Raw genomic sequence first — 18,332 nt, forward strand, 5'->3', positions numbered from 1 at the left:
TTTCTTTTTCCCTGGAGAGCCTGTTATTAAACATTAATGGGCACACCATTGGAGTAGAGACTCCCTGCCTCCAGTTCATCGCACAACACCGCTGTGTGGCCTTATTGCTCCTGTGGGACCCCGGACTCTACAGCTGGAGAAGGGGCAAATCCCAGGCCACAGCAAGGCCAGCGGGCCCTTGCCACAAACACAGAGGCTGCAGTGTCCTTCTGCTGTCTCGACCTCCCTAGTTGCCATAGCAGCGTGGACTGGACAGGGAGCTACACTGTCTCTCATGTGGGCAAGAGCTTGCTTCTTCGTCACTCCCCACTGTCTGACCTTCTGTCTGTCTAGCATTTTTCCTGACCAGTCTGTGTACCTGTCGTCGCTCTGCCTGCTTGGATGGAGCCCGAGCTCTTTCTTGGAGTTGCATTCACTTGCTTTTCTTGTGCTTGTCTTGTTTCTCCGGGAGCTATGAGATCAGTGCTGCCCAAACTTTAGGGGAATTAGGAGAGTTACAAGGGGACCTTGCTAAAATGCAGTTTCCAAGGCTCTGCCCCCAGAGATTCTGATTGGGAAGGTCTGGGGAAAGCCCCAAGGATCTGCATTATTGATAAGCACTATAATTATTAGCATGACTGACATTATTATTGACGTAATTCTAATTATTGGCATCACTGACAAGATTCCGAGGCCAGAAGTTCATGGGCACATTGACTGGCCCAGCCTGGAAGCTCCCTGAAAGCCTGGCAGGCCAGCTTCCTTCAGCTGCATTTGGTCCTTACACTGAGGGTCTCAGTGGGGAAAAAGCAGTCCTTTAAAAAATACATGGATCCTGGTTTTTAGCAGGTTTTTTCTCATCTGTCAGACAAAGTTAACGCCTATTCAACACACAGGTGGGTGCAGAATACCATGTTCTCAGGTTCCCAGGGAAGAGGACAATTTTCCCGAAGAACTTGATCATGTAGAAATGTGAAAAATTCACACAGCTGTCAAGACAGTGGGTCCTCCTGAGTCCACGTATTTTGAATATTTGAAACCATCTGAATGACTTATTGAAGCTTTTACTTTCCGTGGACATGCTTACTGGGTATTGTAAGATGTAAACCTCACAGCCAGAGACAATGTCTGCTGAGAGGAAGTTCAAGCTTCACCAAATCCAACCCAGCTTGTTTTTCAGCAGCAAACCAACCACTCTGACTGCGGCAATTTTCTTAGCAGGAAAAATTTTAGATGTGTGGTTTCTAGCTTTACTCTTTTTCATTTTACATGTGAAATATTCGGGATCAGATTGGTTTTCTTTAAAACTATGGTCTGAATTAATAAGAAGGAGATAAATTGCTACCTTTAGGAGGTTTTGACCTCAAGTCCTCTGATATTTGAGACAAAGTTTTTTATCCCCTGGGATGCAGCCCTTCAGTAGCATGTAGGCGGGTTTCGAGCAAAGCAAGGAGTAATGAAAACTCTAATATAAAGGCTGTAATTTTCTAAAGAAGTCTGTTCCTTATTAAGATCAAGTGCATGTCAGTCATTTTATATTTTGGGAACATCCACCAAATGCTGGAACTGTACTGGGTGCTTTCTCATGTGTGGAAAATTTTATCCAGCGTAATCAATTTTTCTAGTTCAGTAAACATATTAAAAAGAAGGCAAATGAGATATTTCTATATCTAATCAGCATGAATAATATATTTGAGTTCTCCCCTGACCACATAAGATTTGGGCTTGAATCCTACCCTGCCTGCATGGGTCTCTTCTTCATATAAAGAGAGGGAAGAATATTTGTGTAAAGGACCATATAAGGAGGTTATGAGAATCAAATGCAATGATGTATGGGAAAGAGTTTTATCAAAGAGTAAGCAAAAGTAATATAGTTTATAATCCTTAATTTACATGGTTTGTAAATATTAAATTCTATATGCAAGTATAGCATTCCACCCATATAATTCTAACGTATTTCCTCTACTCCAATTCCCTCTAGTAGTATAACAGAATTACTGTATTATCATTTTGAGATGAAGTTATTGTATAATATTTTAAGATGAATTATGGCATTGTCATTATGCAATGAAAACTATAGAAATGTTTCATCTTCCTTTTAAAAAAATTAACTTTATTTCTTTTTAATAGTAACTGGCTCTTGTCTGGAAGTGTCTCAGCATGTGGGTTTTCACATACTGGTTGGTCAGAGACTTGAAGGTACAGTCAGCTCTTCCCTGCTAGCAGGGTGGACAGTTAGTTGAACTCATTCTTGAGCCTCCAGAGAACTGGGTCTCATGACACACTCTCTCTTTTTCTCCTTTTTCCTGCCCTCTTGGAAGTATATTGAGAGGTTTTTGAGGAGGACTCACTCGTGTACGCGGTCTGCAATGCCTGTCTCGTTCTTCCTTCCCTTTCCAAATTCTGCATCTGGCATGAAAACAGAGGCAATTCTAAATGTAAATATGACTTCTTGATTACTTAAAAATATTCCTCTCTAGCTCATATACATAGCAATTTTGTGTAAATATATGTTAAACATCAAGGTCCACTGAAAGAAGAAAGAAATCACATAATTATAATACAATCTAGAATACAAGCACTTCAGGATTTATTAGATTTATCAAAGACACTGGCATGATTTCTTTTGTTGTGTATTTTTCCTGTTTACAGAAATAACATGTTAATTTCAGAAAAATATGATAAATCTGGAAAAACACAAAGCAGCAGCAAATTGCACATTCTGCTAAAATTCACAGATAATTCTTACCGATATTTTTAGAATAGCTTCTTAGTCCTATTTTCTTTGTAGGTATAAACACACACACTCCTTTTTCACATATTTGATTGTACTGTAATTATGTTTTGTTTGTTTCCTTAAACAACAAACGTTTATTTCTCGCAGTTCTGGAGGCTGGGAGGTTCCAGATCAAGGTACAGGCAGATTTATTTCCTGGTGAGGGCCTCTTCCTGGCTTGCAGACTTCTTACTGTGTCCTGTCTTGATGGAGAGAGTGAGCTCTGGTGTCTCTCCCTCTTCTAAGGGCACCAGTCCCAGCATGGGACCCTGCCTTCATGACCTCATCTAAAAGTAACTGCTTTCCAAAGGCTCCACCTTCAAATAGCATTACATTGGAGCTTAGGGCTTCAACATGGATTTCAAGAGATATCAACAATTAGTCCATAGCATTTTGCTCCACGTCCCCCCAAAGTCATGTCCTTCTTCCATGCAAAATACATTTATTCCATCCCAACAGCCTCAAAAGTCTTGACTTATTCCAGCAACAACTTTAAGGTCTAAAGTCCAAAGTCTCATCTAAATATCATCTAAATCAGATATGGTGATTACATTTTGTAGCTTGAATTTTGGATAGTCTATATTCAACATTCTCCATATCATCAGGTGTTCTTCTGTAGTATGGTCCTGGGAACAGAGTACATGCTGAGTAAATATTTACCGAATTAATACATAAAAGATTTTAATGGATTTATGATGTTCCATCATATGAAAATACCTCAATTGATTTTATTATTCCCTTTCTTGTCCATTTTAAAGTAGAGATATCATGGGGAAAAGTGAGAAGCTATGTGTATAATTATGGTCCCATTGAGGAGGAGGAGACACTATCTAGAATGAAGGCAGAAAGCTCTGTGAAGCTCCCTGTGAGGGAAGGACTGTGAACTTTCAATCATGACCATGAGCCTGATGCCTGAACTCTCTTTCAGATCATGAGGTAGCTGCTTATTAAATTTGGAATAATGTGGAGAGAGGGTCCTAAAATGAGTTCAGAAACAGTCATATAACCCGAGTCAGCTAGAGAGAGGTCATTCAGTGGCAAGAAACAGAAGCCCAACTCTAGGTGGGTTAAACCATAAAGATGTGCACCCAATCACCTGCGTGAAAACCCAATCACCTGCATGAAAACCCAATCACCTGCATGAAAACCCGATCACCTGAATGAAAACCCAATCAATCACCTGCATGAAAACCCGATCACCTGCATGAAAACCCAATCAATCACCTGCATGAAAACCCAATCACCTGCATGAAAACCCAATCAATCACCTGCATGAAAACCCAATCAATCACCTGCATGAAAACCCAATCAATCACCTGCATGAAAACCCGATCACCTGCATGAAAACCCGATCAATCACCTGCATGAAAACGCAATCACCTGCATGAAAACCCGATCACCTGCATGAAAACCCGATCAATCACCTGCACGAAAACCCAGAGGCTGGGGAGACTTCGTAGGTTCTGCTACGCCTTCTGCCTACTCTCCCGTGATTGCCACAGCTCTCTACTCCCCTATAGATGACTTCTTCTCAGGCTTATTCCCCTGGAGGTCTTTGGAGGCCTTTTTTGGTCATCAGAACTGCACGCTTTTTTTTTTTTTTTTTTTTTTTTTTTTTGATATTTGAGACAGAGTCTTGATCTGTTACCCAGGCTAGAGTGCAGTGGCGTGACCTCGGCTCACTGCAACCTCTGCCTTCTGGGTTCTCTTACCTCAGCCTCCCAAGTAGCTGGGATTACAGGCATGTGCCACTATGCCTAGGTAATTTTTGGTAGAGATGGGATTTCACCATGTTGGCCAGGCTAGTCTCAAATCCCAACCTCAAGTGATCTTACCCTCTGGGTCTCCCGAAGTGCTGGGATTACAGGTGTGAGCCACTGCGCCCGGTCAAAACTACATTCTTTCTTATTCGCAAAGAAGTAAGAAAGAGAGTAAGAGAGCATATCCTGGCAGGTCACATTAAAGAAGGAAATAATTTACCCTGAAGACTCCAGCAAATCTCTTCTATGTTTCATTGGCCTCAGTGGGCCTAGACAGCCCCCTTCCTCAGCCAAGTGCTGACAAGGGGAAAGGGAACAGGATTACAGGATTAACTCACATGAACCAGCCAGGGTGAAATAACTGTTGTTCATATGTTGGTATGTGTAATATATTTCCGTGAAATGAACAGTAAGAAAATCCCAACAGTAGTATTGATGTAGCTCAGGTCTCCGTGTCTTGGCTGATCTAGGCTGGGTGCACCTCATAGGGCTTGGCTGGGCTGCCTGTGCTCCCTGTAACTCTCCTTCTCTGCTCCATATGCTTCTCCTTGTGGGACCAAAGGCATGTTCTTTTCATGGTAAGAGTGGAAGAGAAGTAGGGCAAGTGGAAGTGACACAATCATCCCTTCTGTCTCATTTCATTGGCCAACACCAGTCACATGACTAAAGTCAAAAGGAGGAGACATATATTCTGTCTGGTGTGTGGAGGAACCCCAAAATCACATGGCAAAGGGTGTGAGCAGTACTAAGACTAGAGTGAGCTGACCAAATACTTGTCTTCAGTGAAAAGTTTAAAGGGCGTCAAGATACTCAATCAAGAGAATTAATATGAAATGCTTTTAAAAACCAAAGTTAATGCAAAAACATTTGCGATGAGAAAAATACCAAAGTTTTAAATAAAAACAGGATGGGTATAGGGATGGGTGAGTATTAATGCTAATAACTCAACATACCATAGTCCGCCAACCACAATGTCCCTTTTCAAGGACTCCCATGCTCAGCCTTAGAAGATGTGCACAGAACTCCGCCATCTTCAGGTTCACTGCTGGTTTCTTTCCAGGTCTGCAGCTCAAGTATCTGCTTATCCTGGAAGTCTCTAAGAAATTGAATGGAAATAATCTCAAGAAACTATCCTTAAGGATAAATTATTCCTTGAGACACTTTTTTGGTTCAAAAAAGAAAACAAGACAAGAAAATCATATTCCATTCAATGGTTCTTGTACATTAATTCATTCTTTGCTTGCTAGTTTAAGAATTAGTGCAATTCCCATAAAAATTAGAATGAGTAAGGTAGTACAATGATTTTCTAGAGACTGAGTTTCATAACACTTTTAGATTTTAAATATGGTACATGTTTTAGCAAAGTACAGCTAAAGTCTTTTTGGATCGGTCACAAGTTATGCCACGAGTGCTTAACTTTTTATAAATGAGATTGGCTTAGGAATTCAAGAGCAGGCGTTCCTGTGGGGAGACCATTCTCCTGTCTTATTTGATGAGTGATGTGCTAATCCCAGCACTGAAGATGTTGGCAGAAAGGAAACACTTCCAAAGTTCACAGGACTCATGTGTGGAACTGCCATGAGTCCGTGGGCTGCCACAGAATTATGCAGGAAATAATTTTCAAGGAAACAAGAAGGAAAACATGATTGGATCCAAAATTCTATCATTGTTTTATTGAAAAAGCAAATCTCTTCTCTAGCTTGAAATGCTAGAGCTACAATTTATATCTTCTTAAGTTTGTCCCAGTGGGAATTGTAGGCCGGGTCATATGGGGTAATGACCACCTTTCCACCTCTTCTGGTGCTCGCCCCTAGAGACCAGCTGCCCCCAGAGACTCATGGAAAGAAAGGGTAGGGTGGAGGCTGACAAGAAGAAATAGGAGTCTTGTCATGTGGTGAGAACTCATCAGTGCTAGTGAACTGTTGGCTTGACATACCTCAGGTGATGGGCTGACGTGAAGTCTGAGATGGCCACATTTACAGTCATCTCTGTGGTTGATTACCATACCGCATCTCCAGGAGGCACCCAGCAAAAGGAAAGAGTTAACTTGGCAAAAGACTGACTCATAGTGGCAGAGCTGTTCATGAAGTGGGATTTTAAATGAAAATGGAGAGTGGCCAGGCACGGTGGCTCACACCTGTGATTCCAGCACTTTGGGTGGCTGTGGCAGGCAGATCACAAGGTCAGGAGTTTGAGACCAGCCTGACCAACATGGTGAAACCCCGTCTTTACTAAAAATACAAAAATTAGCCTGGTGTGGTGGTGCATGCCTGTAATCCCAGCTACTTGGGAGGCTGAGGCAGGAGAATTGCTTGAACCTGGGAGGCAGAGGCTGCAGTGAGCCAAGATCGTGCCACTGCACTCCAGCCTAGTGACAGAGTGAGATTCCATCTCAAAACAAGCAAGCAAACAAACAAACAAAATGAAAATGGAGAAGGAGGGAGCAGATGAAAGCTGGCTACCAGGGAGGCAGCAAGTATCCTTTGGAAGTTAAGTGTGAGAGTGGGCGGGGTTCTGGAGAAAACAATGCAGAGATGCATGACGAAAACCAGAGGTTTCAGAGGCCTCTATGTCCATATGTTAAATAGGTGACTATATGAAACAGGTGCAGCGATTTTAATGCAGCATAGTTATATGATTTCCCAAGAATAACGAAGATCTGAAGCAAAGCGAAGGAAAGGATAGCCTAATTGGATTTGACATAACTAATAAAAAGACAGTGAGCCAGTATGCCGCCGTACGCCCCCGAAACTTCCCCTTTAGAATCCATTTTGCATACAGTCTTGAGTTATCTCTTTTCTGAAACCCACGTGTCATAACGGCATTTCCCTAATTTAAAAAAGTTTGGTAGGCCACGTGCGGTGGCTCACACTTGAAGTTGCAGCACTTTGGGAGGCTGAGGTGGGCAGACCGCCTGAGGTCAGGAGTTCGAGACCAGACAGGGCAACATGTTGAAACCCCGTCTCTACTACAAGTACAAAAATTAGCCGGGTGTAGTGGTGCACGCCTCCCCAGCTACTCGGGAGGCTGAGGAAGGAGAATTGTTTGAACCTGGGAGGCAGAGGTCGCAGTGAGCTGAGATCGCACCACTGCACTCCAGCCTGGGTGACAAGAACTAGACTCCTTCTCAAGAAAAAAAAAAAGTTTGGCGAATTCTCACTGTCTACACACTAAGGTTTAGACTTTAGACTTCCTTATATGACATAAAAATCTGGCTTTATCCTTCTTCATTCAACATCCAAAATAAATATTTGCTGAGGACCTATTCTGTGCTATTTCAAGATCTGTATACCCTGGTAAACAAAAGCCACCCCCTGGTATTCCCATGTCATGCCCTTCCATCGAGTTTTACTTTTGTAGCCTCCTCTCCCTGGAATGCCTTTCCCATCCTTTGCCGGGGAACTCCTACACATCCTTCAAAACCTAGCTTACATGTTAGCTCTTCACCACAGCCTTTGCTCACAGGCCAAGTGGAAATGATTGCTTCCTGGTCTGTTTTCAAATAGATAACAGTTTGTATTTCAGGTACTGTACTTAGAATTTTATTATTATTATTAGTTGTTGTTGTCAATCCATCTTTTGCACTGGTTTGTAAGACCAGTGATGGAGTGAGGGCCTGGAGCAGAGCAGGCAGCAACTGGCAGTCAGGAAATGAGGGAAGAAATGAAGGCAGGAGACGCATCTGCACAGGAAAGCGCAGCCTGAGAGTGAGAGTGTTAGCGAGAGACAGAGAGAGAGACACACACACACACACAAACACACAAACACACACACACAGACACAGAAACAGAGAGGGAGAACGAGAGAGACAGACACACAAGCAGACACACACAAACACAGAGACAGAGAGAGGGACACACACACACACATCCACAAAGACAGAAACAGAGAGAGAGAAAGAGAGAGACAGAGAGACACACAAGCAGACACACACACACACAGAGACAGAGACAGAGACAGAAAGAGAGAGACAGACACACACATAGAGACATAAAGAGAGAGACAGAGAGAGACAGAGATAGAGAGACACAGAGAGAGACACATAGAGACAGAAACAGAGAGAGACAGAGAGAAAGAGGCAGAGAGACAGACAGAGAGAGTCAAAGAGAGAGAGAGAGAGAGAGAGAGAGAGAGAGAGAGAGCGCCTTTGGTTAGAGGTGTCCGTAAGGGCAGGTCCTGGGTTTGTGGGTCCTGGTGGGGTGTTTTGAGGGCTCAGTGCTGCGAGGTGAGTATCCTAGGAGGTGAAGCTGACCTGTCGGGAGCATCCACACCCTAGGCACTGCCCTCAGCTCTGGGAGGTGTGGCCTAGAATTGCTTCTGATAGGGTATGTGTCTGGGAGTGTGTGTGTGTGCATGTGTGTGTGTGTCTGTATGCAGGGTTGCAGGGGGAAGGGAAGAGAGACTGTAGCATAGTAAAGTTTGAAACTAGGTGAGCAAAGAGAAAAAGGAAATACAGGAAGGGCTGCTGCCCGCGTGGCTGTGTGCGCCGTCACTCCTCTGCTGTGTAATTTGGCCTCTGTGTGTGTGTGGGGTGGGGGGATGGGTGAGGCATGGGAGAGGGTAGCCACATGTCCTTTAAGAGGCAGAACTGTGGCAGCAGATGAATAGCAGTGATTGTAGCTGGGGGTGGGGACCTGACTGCACCAGTGACAAGACAGAGAAAAGCGCATGTGCCTCAGACACAGCTCACAAAACAGGCCCACGGCAGGGATAGCAGTGCTGGGAGCTGGTCAAGTTGCGCCTCACCTGGGCATCACCCCCTTTGCAGCAGGTCTCCAGAAAATTCCTGACTTTGCTTGCTGCCAGTGTCCTTTTCCAGAGGGCACAGGAAGAGCTGGGGCAGTTGCTGCCTTCAATACATGTGAATGACCGACGGAGAATTCAAGTGGATACAGTGCTGCTACTTATGACCACCTTGGGAGAAAGAGGGCGCCGGCCAGAGGGAAAACTCAGATGTGAACAGTTTTTACTGAACTCTGAATGTGTAGAACGCCAATTTCTTTCTTTCTCTTTCTTTCTCCCTCCCCTCCTTTCCCCTCCCCTCCCCTCCCTTCCCCTCTCCTCTTGACAGAGTCTTGCCCTGTCGCCCAAGCAGGAGTGCAGTGGCATGATCTCCGCCCACTGCAACCTCTGCTTCCTGCATTCAAACAATTCTGTTGCCTCAGCCTCCCAAGTAGCTGGGATGACAAGCATGTGCCACCACACCCAGCCAATTTTTGAATTTTTAGTGGAGACGGAGTTTCACCATGTTGGTCAGGCTGGTCTTGAACTCCTGACCTCAGGTGATCCTCCTGCCTCAGCCTCCCAAAGTGCTGATAACAGGTGTGAGCCACCGTGCCCAGCCTTAGAATGCTCATTTCTTTCTTTTTTAAAATTTTATTTTACTTTAAGTTCTGGGGAACATTTTACTTTAAGTTCTCATTTCTTTCTTTTTTTAAATTTTATTTGACTTTAAGTTCTGAACGTGTAGCTTTGTTACATAGATATACATGTGCCATGGTGGCTTGCCGCACCTATCAACCTGAGATCTAGGTTTTAAGCTCCACATGCATTAGGTATTTGTTCTAATGCTCTCTCTCCCCTGGCCCCTCACCCTCCACAAGCCCTGGTGTGTGATGTTCTCCTCCCTGTATCCCAAAGGATTAGAATGCTCATTTCTTAGAATTCAGGGGAAAGAGGGACACCGCCGGCTCCATGGCGCGGGGTTTTGGAAGAGGTGGCCTCCGCATGACCGGATGCACTCCTCCCTGGGACTCAGACTGTGTCATTACAGCTTGAGCTCACTGAATATAACGAGGGACACCTCTACTCGCCCCCTCCAGCAGAGTGGCTGCACCGGCAGCTCACTAATGAGCTCCAGTTCCATAGGGGCAGCTATGAAACTGATGTAAAAAGGATACGATCAAGATAGACGCCAGCTAGGAACACAGAAGGCAAAAGTAAGGTGTGCATCGGAGAGGCCAGAACGTAAAATGCGCTGCGGGTTGTGAGAGTGGCTGAATAGTCTAGAGCAGGCGTCCCCAAACTTTTTACACAGGGGGCCAGTTCACTGTCCCTCAGACCCTTGGAGGGCCGCCACATACTGTGCTCCTGTCACTGACCACCAATGAAAGAGGTGCCCCTTCCTGAAGTGCGGCGGGGGGGCCGGATAAATGGCCTCAGGGGGCCGCGTGCGGGGCTATAGTTTGGGGACGCCTGGCCTAGAGAAGCCGCTTATCATCATTTTAAGTCAGATCAAAGGAGTGTGTCTGGCTGCTAAGAGGGCCCCCTGGTTGCAAGCAGGTGCCTTATCTCAGCTTCTTTACCCACGAAAGTACATGAGTGGTGCCTACCCGAGGGCGGTTTTAAGACTTAAACAAAATGACGTGTGTGAAACTCTTGGAACAGCATCTGGCCCATGGCAGGAGGTGTGTGATGTGCCTGAGGCCATCTGTGTCCTTACCCGTGTGTTTGTGTGAAGCAGACCCAGTGCAGGGCCCCAGGGATGGGGCCGCAGGGATGACTTCCTGCCATCAGGGAGCTCACACTGATGAGAAGGCAGTGGAGGGTGAGAGTGGATAGCCTTGCCGGAGGGGTGGCGGTTGTCGGGAAGAGGGAAGGCTTACCTGAGCAGGAGCTGTTGAAACTGCCAGGAAAGTGGCAGGGTGGTGACGGCAGAGGAGAGTGAGCCCTGACTGCTGAACAGGGAGAGCTGCAGCAAGAGGCTTGGAGAAAGCAGAACTCAGGCACTTTCTATTTGGTTTGAGTCTTCCTTGACAAATACCATCAATTTCATATTAAAACGGCTTAAACATTGGAGATGGGAAATCAGAAGATCACCTTAGCCGGGGGTGGTGGTGCATCTGTAGTCCCAGCCACTGAGGAGGCTGAGCTGGGAGGATGGCTTGAGCCCAGGAGTCTGAGGCTGCAGTGAGCGGTGATTGCGCCACCGCGCTCCAGCCGGGCGACAGAGCATGCATGACCCAGGCTCATACAAAAAGTAAGCTCACTCTTCAAATCTGAGCTGGCCCCTCTGCCTGTGCCCTGCAGGGGCTCCTGCCTGCCTTTGCCCTCCCATGTTGACTGTCACTGCTTAACAGCCCAGTCCAGCAACACCTGTGGTGGACTAGGGAGTTCTCTGACATTTCAGCTGTTATTTTAAAGAGCCATGGTCCAAGAGAAAACAACATAAGAACTTCTGATTAGTGGTTTGAAAAAAAGCTTTGTTTCAATGGTGCAAATTAGGTAGATGGAGGAAATTATCCATGAAGCCTGGAGTTGACATTTTCTGGAAATTGTTTCATGCGGTCTTCTAGGGAAATAGTGTCCTGTAAAAAGTAGACTCTTGCACACAATTTGACATTTTAGGCCTGCACAGACCACTTGCTTTTAGGAGCAAATTCTAGGGAGCCATTTCCCTTGAAGATAGAAGTGGGCCTTTGGTAACAAGTCCAGTAATCACTGTATAATTTTTAAAGCCTAAAGGCAGAGGAAGGAGAACTGTATTTGTTTTAGACAGAAGTATTAGTTTCAGCTTTGCTTGGAGAGGCAGAATCTGGAAACCATCTGTCTGTAGGGGAATGGTACAAAAGTGACGGTGTGGAGTTCTGTGCGATTCTCAGTAACACAACGTTAGAGGGCTGTCCATGATGTATTATTTTTTATTTTTTATTTTTTTAATTTTTTTTTTGAGACGGAGTTTCGCCCTTGTTACCCGGGCTGGAGTGCAATGGCGCGATCTCAGCTCACCGCAACCTCTGCCTCCTGGGCTCAGGCAATTCTCCTGCCTCAGCCTCCTGAGTAGCTGGGATTACAGGCACGTGTCACCATGCCCAGCTAATTTTTTGCACTTTTAGTAGAGACGGGGTTTCACCATGTTGACCAGGATGGTCTCGATCTCTCGACCTCGTGATCCACCCGCCTCGGCCTCCCAAAGTGCTGGGATTACAGGCTTGAGCCACCGCGCCCGGCCATGATATATTATTAAGTGAGCAAAGCAGGCTGTGGAACGAAGTGTGCACCGCTTCCATATCCGCATAAATAAACAGCAAAACACCCTAATTTTGCCCACATGCATCAATATCTAATTGTATGAGCATGGACAGAGGTACTATCTCAGACAAGAAAGCATGAAGGAATTTCAGAAATAGAAATAATTTATATAACTGTGAGTTGTTTTATTTAGTATAAATAAATATATTAAAGAAACAATTTGGCTGGGCGTGGTGGCTCACGCCTGTAATCCCAGCACTTTGGGAAGCCGAGGCGGGTGGATCACCTGAGGTCAGGAGTTTGAGACCAGCCTGACCAACATGGTGAAACCTTGTCTCTACTAAAAGATACGAAAATTAGCCAGGCGTGGTGGCGTGTGTCTGCAGTCCCAGTTACTCAGGGAGGCTGAGATAGGAGAATTGCCTGAACCCGGTAGGCAAAGGTTGCAGAGTTGAGATCCCACCACTGCACTCCAGCCTGGGAAACGGAGCAAGACTCCATCTCAAAAATAAATAAACAAACAAACAAACAAACAAATAAATAAATAAATAAACAATTTAAATAGTATATCAAATAGAAGAAGAAACAAGAAAAAATGTCATGGTAATTTTATATCCTATTCTATAACCTAAAGCCACATTTTAAAGTTATCTGATATGAGAAAAAAGCATCCAATTCTCCCCTCCTGAGTCTTTGGGAGAAATATAGAGCATACCATATTGATTTGATGGCCACCAGTCCCCTGGTCACCAGTGCATGTGACCGGGGTGCTCTTGGCCCACTTCTAGAAGCTACGTCTACGGTTCAGATCTCCTCTGCTTTCCAAAACTTGGGTCTTTAAGCTCTACTGACACTGAATGTCATGCTCTGTCATTTAACAAAGTCTATGGCCCTGACCCTCTTCCAGAAAATTGCTTCCTACCTGTCTGACAAACTCTTAGCATCACAGTTATGAATGTGGACACTGCCACTGAATGCCTGCGTTTCAACCCCAGCTCAGCCACATGGTAGCTTCGTGACTTGGGCAAGTTACTTGATCTCTCTGTGCATCATGAAATGGGGATAATACTGATATCTACGCATGGAGTCTTGAAAGAATTAAATGAGTTAATACATCTGAAGGTGCATGTACAGGTGGCAGCAGCAAATGCCTATCTTTTTTTATTTTTTTCCCAAGATGAAGTCTCCCTGTGACACCCAGACTGGAGTGCAGTGGCGTGATCTCAGCTCACTACAACCTCTGCCTCCTGGGTTCAAGCGATTCTCCTGCCCCAGCCTCCTGAGTAGCTGCTATTACAGGCATGCACCACCAGCCTGGCTAATTTTTGTATTTTTAGTAGAGACGGAGTTTCACCATATTGCCCGGGCTGATCTTAAACTGCTTACCTCAAGTGATCCACCTGCCTCAGCCTCTCAAAGGGTTGGGATTATAGGCGTGAGCCATCGCACCCGGCTTGTACTGCTTGCTCTCATTATTACTCATCTTTCCAGATTCTGCAGGGCACCACCTCTATCCAGGATTCAGCCTTTCCTCAACTCCCAGAGTTCGTGTCTCCTTCCTCCTTTCTGCTCCCTCAGCAGCCTACACCCCGTCTTCTGGTACAATTCGCTGCACGATTTTTTGTCTTCCCTCAACAACTCCCCTCTGCATCCCCCTCCACCACCACCTCGTCTATAAGGGTAGGAACCAAGTGTCCTCATTTCTGAGTTGCTGGCCTTTGGTACAGTGCCCAGCATGAGTGAAGGCTCAGTTGAAGGGATGGAAGGTAGGATAGAGGGATAAATCCATTCTGAGATTCCTTTTATTGAGGCTGTTTCCCCAAACACCGGAAAGTCTCAGCCTTTGTGCTTGTTTTCTGGTACAACAGCACTGATCGTTACTTACCTTTGTGCGCATTGTCTAATTGATCTTTCCATCAGTCCTGTTCCAAACTGAAGTTACGTGCTTCTTTGGGCATGGACTGTATCTACTTTCTTCGGTGTCCTTTTCAGTTGTCCGCTGGAAGAATCTCAGCGTTGTTCCATTTGCCAGACTGGGTGGGATAATCTAAGAGGGAGGAACCGTGGAGGTGGTGCGTCTTGGGATGTCCTGAAGACAGAGACCAGAGTTGCAAGAGATGTTTTCAGATTTCACAGTGTAATAAGAGAAAAGGAGCCAATCCCTTAAAGGAAGAACCTTCAATCACTTCTCCCCAGGTCCACATTTCCATTTTATTTCTTTTCATCAACTCCTTTGATGGTGGATTGCATTGAAAACTATTAAGAAAAGTAGGATATTTAAAATGGACTGTGTCAAGAAGAGAATCACTTCGAAGAATAGCCATTTACTCTAATGAGGAATTCCCTTCAGTCAAGCAAAATACTGAAGGTAAGTCAATAAGGTGGAAGTACTGCCAGTCATCCTGTTGGAGGTATTACATTATGTAGTTAAAGGGGTCTCCTGTGTTTTAAGTTAAGGGAGTGGGGGAGGATTCGTACAAACTTATTACTGTTTCTTTGCATACAGAAATTAGATATAATATGAATCTAGTGTAAATTACCATGATGTCTCCTCCAACTTTCATCAAGACTTCTGATTAGACTACTTGATCTGTGAACATGAGATTACTTGAAGACCTGTCCCAGAGTTTCAAGCTGAACAAGATATATTGATTACACAAATATTTTTATGTCACCCTATATCTTAATAAAATCACATTTACGTCTGGAGAGTGTGTCAATCTGAAGAGCCTGCCTAAAGCCAGATGGATTTACTTAAATTGAGAAAGGCAGAGGCCCTCCTCCAGCCTTTCAGCTTGTCCTGCTCTCATGGTCGAACACAGAATATAATAATTTTGGGTGCGCACAAGCAGATTTCAGAAAGAAGGGAATGAACCAGTGTTTACACGATGAGTCAGCAGGCAGCTGTTTCAGATGCTGAGACCAAGAATGGGTATAGTCGATTTCTTCTCTCATTTTAGAATTCAAACCTATGTGGAGATTCTAATGGAATTTCAGATGCAGATTCTAATTTCTGGGAATTTCAGTTTATAGTAAAGTGATGAAAGGGCCGGGCTTCCAGAGTGAGCATGGAAGAAGCACCTTCTGGCACAGCATTCTTATGATTTCCCAGCGGGGAAGAGACCTGTGAGACCTGCTGTCCTTGCATGGTGTGACCCAGGGCTGGACACCACAGGGATTTGATGTCTGTCTTTGGAGATGACTCTAACTGCCCCATAGAGAGATGTGCGGTCATCCTTATATCACATTCTCTTCTCCACGACAAAACAGTCCCGAACCAGCGGCTCTCTAGGGATTCACAGCCTTGGGGTTGCCAACAAGGAAGAGCTACAGCTTCCTCCAGAAAAGTGTGTGTCTCAGACGAAATTCTCTTAATCCATACATTCTGGGACATTCCCATTTTTGGAAGCTCAACCTTAGGAGAAATGCCTCTTTGTGGGGTACAGTAGGCCAGTTATTAAGTCTTCAATATCCTTTCGTGGGGAGAAATTTATTTCCTGTTCTGCTCAAGGGCAACTTTAGGAACTCTATGATAATATCTACTAACAACACATAGGGAAAGAATAGCTTTATTTAGATTTCAAAGTGCTAACAGGTTTTAATTTATAGTTAAAGATTACTGACATTAGTATTACCGTTGCCCAGGGTGATTATTTGAGTTATCTCAAATCTTAAGGGAGTATTGCGATTTTATATTCCTGTGGGAAAAAATTAATCAACTTGATAAAGATGAATGTTGGATCCATGAAACCAATACAGCTCGAGACCGAAGACTGGACCAGCCATCATCAAAATGATCCCTTGGTTTAAACGTGATCTTTATAAGAGCATACTAGTTTCAATACAAATGTGTGGGATGGGCAGGAAGGAGGGCCTTCCCCAGCGTGACATCCATATCCTGCAGAGATCAGTTTCCTAATGGGAAGCTGGAGCCTGATGGCACCGGGCACATAAGGTTTAATGGGGAGACTGAGGGAGGAAAAGGGCCAGAGCCTGGGGAAGGGAGTGGGGAACGCAGTCGCCAAGGGTGACCTCAGGGACCCTAGGAGCAGCCTTGCTGGACAGCAGAGAGAGGAGGCACGAGCTGGAAGGCTGAGAGTGGGCGTTGGGTCCATTCAATTCCTTCCCAATTCTTTCTACTTTCCATACATATGTGTTCAGAGAAGCCATCCTCAAGTCTGATTCCGTGGCTAGGTATACATGCAATTAGCCTCTAATGCTTTGGCTTGAGCTAAATTAGAAATCACAATTTCATTTGTGAATCATTCCAGATAGCGTATTATGGAATTAATTTCTGGTTGTATTTGCTTGGGAGTATTATATGCAGTTTTGAAAATTTGCAGTGAATTCGGCCTTGCTTTTTGATTTAATCTCATTTTCATTGTATGTCTACCCACAGCGTTGAAATGGTGGCTGGCAAACACAATCAATTTGCAAGCAGACTTCAAAGAAGCCCATATTTAAGCTAAAATACCTTTGCAAATATTCAATCTGTTCAAACATTGATAGGATCCGTGTCTGATAGAAAGAAGCAAATGTAATAATTTATAGTGCCACTTTAAAAACATTAAAAATCATTTATAGCACACAGGATCAACATCCTATTGATTTTAAAAGAGTATAGGCAAAAGGCCACTATTAGGACAAAAAAAATGAAGTGGTTTGCCTACATATATTATCAAATGTAACTATTAAACTGAGCCCAAAATGTATTGTTTTAGTCTGCTCAGGCTGCCACTTCAAAACACCATAGACTGGGTGTCTTAAACAATAACCACTTATTATTCCTAGTTCTGGGGGCTGGGAAGCTCAAGATCAAGATGCTGGCATGGTAGATTTCATTCTGAGGCCTCTTCTTGTGGTGCGTATGTGGTAACCTTTTTGCTGTGTCCTTACACAACCTCTTTTTTGATCTCTTTTTTGGTGTTTGTGCGAAGAGTGAGAGAGCTCTTGGTGTCTCTTCCCCTTTCTATAAGGGCACGATCACTATTGGATTAGGGCCCCACCCTTATGACTTAATTTAACCTTAATTACCTCCATAAAGGCCTTACCTCCAAATATTCTCACATTGGGGGTTAGGGCTTCAATGTATGCATTTGGGGGAGGGACATGATCGTTTAATCCATAACATGTATCATAATTAAATTTGTAGCTCTAAATGTTTATATTAATTAAAATATAACCATTTGATTTTATTGTACTTTAAAATATATTTGACTTTGTTAGTCTAAAAAATAATAAAATTCAACAGACGTTACACTTAAAATCTGTTCATTAAATGCAAATTATACTACAGTAAAGATGGAATAAAAATATAATGGAAAGGGTAGAAAAATAAAGTAATTGTTCTTGATTTGAATCTCTCTAGGCAGCAAACCTAAGATGTTATTACTATCTTTTTATAATGATGATGATGATGATGCTATTATTCTACGGTTTTTCCACCTGACCTTATTTACACTGGAGTTTCAGAAGCTCTCCTGAAGGCCTCTGTCTATTGAATGGTGGAGGGGTTGCAGCAGAGAGGGGCTAACTGGACGGTCTCCCTGTAGATGCAGAAAAGTCCCCCTTGTTTCATAAACTGGAAGAACCTGCCTCCACAGCAGAAGGTGGCCAACTAGATGACTTCTGTGGCAGAGGGACATTCAGACTTAAGGTTCAGATTCCCCTTCCTTTCCTTGCGAGCGAAGCAGGAAGACTCCTGTCAAACAGATTAGGAGGAGCCCTGCCATGTCCAGATTACATGGGTAAGGCCTGGAGCCGAGGGCCCAGTCCCTAGGGAATCTTCTGTAAGATGTAATTCTTAGAATGAATTATAATAATCAAAGCAGGGGCAGCCTGGCCAT

The 18,332-nt window shown here is 44.3% G+C and overlaps 1 long non-coding RNA gene across 1 annotated transcript; it reads left to right on the forward strand.

Moving 5' to 3' along the window:
* The first annotated feature begins 708 nt into the window (after positions 1-708).
* Positions 709-15,194, forward strand: LOC120363212 (uncharacterized). The gene is made up of 3 exons (XR_005578850.1): positions 709-875; positions 14,479-14,854; positions 14,993-15,194. It is a non-coding gene; the product is annotated as an uncharacterized LOC120363212 (long non-coding RNA).
* The last annotated feature ends 3,138 nt before the right edge of the window (positions 15,195-18,332 follow it).

Source organism: Saimiri boliviensis, chromosome 4, assembly GCF_048565385.1.
Source record: "Saimiri boliviensis isolate mSaiBol1 chromosome 4, mSaiBol1.pri, whole genome shotgun sequence".
Lineage (NCBI taxonomy): Eukaryota > Metazoa > Chordata > Mammalia > Primates > Cebidae > Saimiri > Saimiri boliviensis.